Raw genomic sequence first — 4,223 nt, 5'->3', positions numbered from 1 at the left:
GTCTCTGTACACAGAGAGCTGTTACCCTTCCCTTTATAGTTATGACACAAAGATTCAGGAAAAGGACCACTAGGCATTCCTGTTTCCCCAAAATATCCCCCAAACCCCTTCACCCCCTTTCCTGGGGAGGCTTGAGAATAATATACCAACCAAATAGATAAACAAGGTGAGCACAGACCAGACCCTTGGGTTTTTAGGACACTAAAAACCAATCAGGTTCTTAAAAGCATAACTTTATTATAAAGAAAAAAGTAAAAGAAGCACCTCTGTAAAATCAGGATGGAAGGTAATTTTACAGGGTAATAAGATTTAAAACACAGAGGATTCTCCTCTAGGCAAAACTTCAAAGTTACAAAAAAACAGGAATAAACCTCCCTCTTAGCATAGGGAAAATTCACGAGCTTAAACAAAAGTTAAGTTAATGCATTTCCTTGCTTTACTTACAATTTTTGTAATCTTAGATGCTTATTTCAGGTAGGGTTTTAGGAGAGCGTTTTTTTCCTGCCTGGTCCCTCTCTCTGTCCCAAGAGAGCACAAACAAAAGCTCCCCCCACAGATTTGAAAGGATCTTCTTCCCTTATTGGTCCTTTTGGTCAGGTGCCAACCAGGTTATTTGAGCTTCTTAACCTCTTACAGGTAAAGGAGGGATTTCATGCTACCCTTAGCTGTATGTTTATGACAAGTGCTGACCCCTCCAAAGCCCCCTGTTGCTTAAGAACACCCTCTTCCAGAGCCAGTTTAACTCTGGTGCCATGTGACAGCTGAAGCATATAACATGCAGAGACACTCTGCAGAGAATTTTACAACACTGTTGTCCTTTACCGTATTATACAAGATATACACAGATCCAGACAAATATAATGAACCCTAGATGCATTGCCCCTCACTCCAGGTCATCCTTCCCAAAGGGGACCATCTGTGTTCAGCTAGGGGGCATCCCTTTCTCCCTTGCCTCATCCCATTCCTGCAGCAGCTTCCCTCCTCTTGAGATGGTGAAAAATGGCCACAGAGAGAGAGGAAGTAGAGCAGCTTCTGCCCTTTATAACGTTCTAGTCTCCTCTGTCTGGTGGCTCCATACTCATCCTCAACAGGTGACCACAGAATCCTACCAGGTGACCTCATTGCCAGCAGACCACTCCCCTGTTAAACTAATTCCCCTGGGCAGTGGTCAATAATTTGTCTAGGGTGATTATATTTCAATGGCCGGGCACTCAAGTCAATGACCCTTTTCTTACCTTTTTACCACCCACCTTTGGAATTTCAGTCTAACGTGGAGGCAAACCAACAAGTGAGAAGGCAAAGGGCTGCTGTCATAACTATAAAGGGAAAGGTAACAGCTCTCCTGTGTACAGTACTATAAAATCCCTCCTGGCCAGAGACTCCAAAATCCTTTTACCTGTAAAGGGTTAAGAAGCTCAGGTAACCTGGCTGACACCTAACCAAAAGGACCAATAAGGGGACAAGATACTTTCAAATCTTGGGGGGGGGAAGGCTTTTGTTTGTGCTCTTTGTTTTGGGGTTTTTTCGCTCTTGGGACTAAGAGGGACCAGACATCAATCCAGGCTCTCCACATCTTTCTGAACAAGTCTCTCATATTTCAAACTTGTAAGTAAACAGCCAGGCAAGGCATGTTAGTTTACCTTTGTTTTCTCAACTTGTAAATGTACCTTTTACTAGGGTGTTTACCTCTGTTTTCTGTAACTTTGAACCTAAGGCTAGAGGGGGGTCCTCTGGGCTCTTTAAGTTTGATTACCCTGTAAAGTTATTTTCCATCCTGATTTTACAGAGATGATTTTTACCTTTTTCTTTAATTAAAAGCCTTCTTTTTAAGAACCTGATTGATTTTCCTTGTTTTTAGATCCAAGGGGGTTGGATCTTGATCCACTAGGAGTTGGTGGAAGGGAGGAGGGGGGATGGTTAATTTCTCCTTGTTTTTAGATCCAAGGGGTTTGGATCTGTATTCACCAGGGAATTGGTGAAGAGTCTCTCAAGGCTACCCAGGGAAGGGAATTAGCATTGAGAGTAGTGGCAGCGGACCAGATCTAAGCTGGTAATTAAGCTTATAAGTTTTCATGCAGGCCCCCACATCTGTAGCCTAAAGTTCAGAGTGGGGAAGCAGCCTTGACAGCTGTAAATTCAAAATGGATTTTGAAGCTTGGTAAAGATACAAACCGAGAGTTCATCATCTCATGCAGAATTCACACACTGTACAGAGAGAGTCTCCAAATCATCACAATGATATTGAAAAAATGTCCATTACGGGAGTAATAACCCAAGCTTGATGGATCATTATTTTGGGGAATTTCTATGGCCTGTGTTGTAGAGTGGGTCAGACAGATGATCACAATGGTCCCTTCTGGCTTTGGAATTTATAAATCAATTGCTCTGGGACCATTCCTGTGTTCCTTAGAGTCTCAAATGTTTCAGTTACTCAATCCTAGAAGATAATGTTCCTTTTTGAACAGTCATGGAATTGAACAAATGAACCTTTATCTAACTTAAGAGGAGAGCGAATTCTTCCACTCTTTGTTGTTGTTCTCCCTTCCTAGGTATATGTGATGAAGAAAGAAGAATGGGGAAATCAGACCTCCATCACAGAATTCATACTCCTAGGATTTGGGAGTCTTCCTGAACTGCAAAATTTCCTCTTCCTCCTGTTTCTAATGATCTATGTTGTGACCATGGCTGGGAACATCCTCATCATTGTGTAAGTTGTGGCTGATCAGCATCTTCACATCCCCATGTACTTCTTCCTGGGGAACTTGTCCTTCTTGGAGACCTGCTACTCCTCCACCATCCTGCCTAGGCTGCTGGCCAGTCTCCTGACTGGGGACAGAATCATTTCTGTTAGTGGCTGCATAATGCAGTTTTATTGGTTTGGTTTCCTAGTGACCACTGAGTGTTACCTGCTAGCTGTGATGTCCTATGATCGGTACTTAGCGATATGCAAACCCCTGCACTATGCAGCCTTAATGAATGGCAGGTTCTGTATACAGGTAGCAGCCGGATCTTGGATAAGTTCATTTGTGGCCAGTACCACCATAGTATGTTTGATGTCACAATTAATGTTCTGCGGCCCTAGGGAAATTGATCATTTCTTTTGTGATCTCATCCCAGTAATAAAACGTTCCTGTGACGACACCAACCTGATCACGCTGCTGAGTTTCATCCTCACCTCCATAGATGCACTGTCCGCATTTCTATTAACCGTGACATCCTATGTTTGTATCATCACCACTATTCTGAGAATCCCTTCCACTGCTGGGAGGCAAAAGGTCTTTTCCACCTGCTCCTCCCACCTCGTTGTGGTGACAATTTTCTATGGGACTATAATTATTGTCTATATGTTACCAGTCGCCGACACACTGAGAGACCTGAACAAAGTGTTCTCTGTCTTCTACACCATTCTAACTCCTTTGGTCAACCCCCTCATCTACAGCCTGAGAAACAGAGAGGTCAAGGAGGCCCTGAGAAAAGTTTGCTCTAGGTATCACATGTTTTAATGCATTGGAATAAATCGGTCTGGATTTATTAGCCATGGCACCATTTAGGACACCTCTAACTCTGGCCACTGACAGCAACTTTGGCTGTGGAGTTAGGATGGGGAAGTTTTTTACTACTCCTCCTCCTTAATCCCAGTCCTGCTGGCTGCATCTCATGGCTTCAGGGTTCCACAATGTAGTGTGATAATCAGAGCCTTGTTCCTGAAGCGATACCATTCAGATCGATGAGCCTCTTGGCAAAGTAAGTTATTACACAATGTGGGCAACGGTAGTAGAAGCTGGCTCTATTATTTGCAAAACCAAATGCCACGTGTAGAAATGTGGTTATGCAGAATAAAGCACTGGCATGGTGGGGATATGTTAAATGGCCTAAAAGAATCATGTGCCCAATTCTAATCAGTCTCACCTAATCCCCTCATTTGAAAATCACAGCCTAGGAGTCTTCCATTGATTTCAGTAGACTTTGCACAGATCTCGTGTATTGAAAATGGGCCATATAGGATCAAATGTATCTTAAAAAACAGAACATTTGTAACTTTTACAATAGCCATGCTCACTGTAACTCTTAACCTGGAATGCTTCATATCTGCTGTGTCCCCTTCCTAGAGCAGGTTAGAAAATGATAAGTATTTTCAATAAAAAAGGCCAAAAACCAAAATCCCTTTTTTCCCCTCAAAAATGTCCATTTTCATTTCTGTCTCTTTATTTATCTTTTTTTTT

At 42.6% G+C, this 4,223-nt stretch overlaps 1 pseudogene; it reads left to right on the top strand.

Annotated features, from left to right (window-relative positions):
- The first annotated feature begins 2,549 nt into the window (after positions 1-2,549).
- Positions 2,550-3,503, top strand: LOC112124724 (annotated as a pseudogene).
- Positions 3,504-4,223: the final 720 nt, after the last annotated feature.

Source organism: Terrapene carolina, unplaced genomic scaffold (genome assembly GCF_002925995.2).
Source record: "Terrapene carolina triunguis isolate 2854851 unplaced genomic scaffold, T_m_triunguis-2.0 Scaffold315, whole genome shotgun sequence".
NCBI classification, from domain to species: Eukaryota; Metazoa; Chordata; order Testudines; family Emydidae; genus Terrapene; species Terrapene triunguis.
Note: the sequence above shows the minus strand (reverse complement) of the source record. Positions and strands in the feature narration are given on the sequence as shown.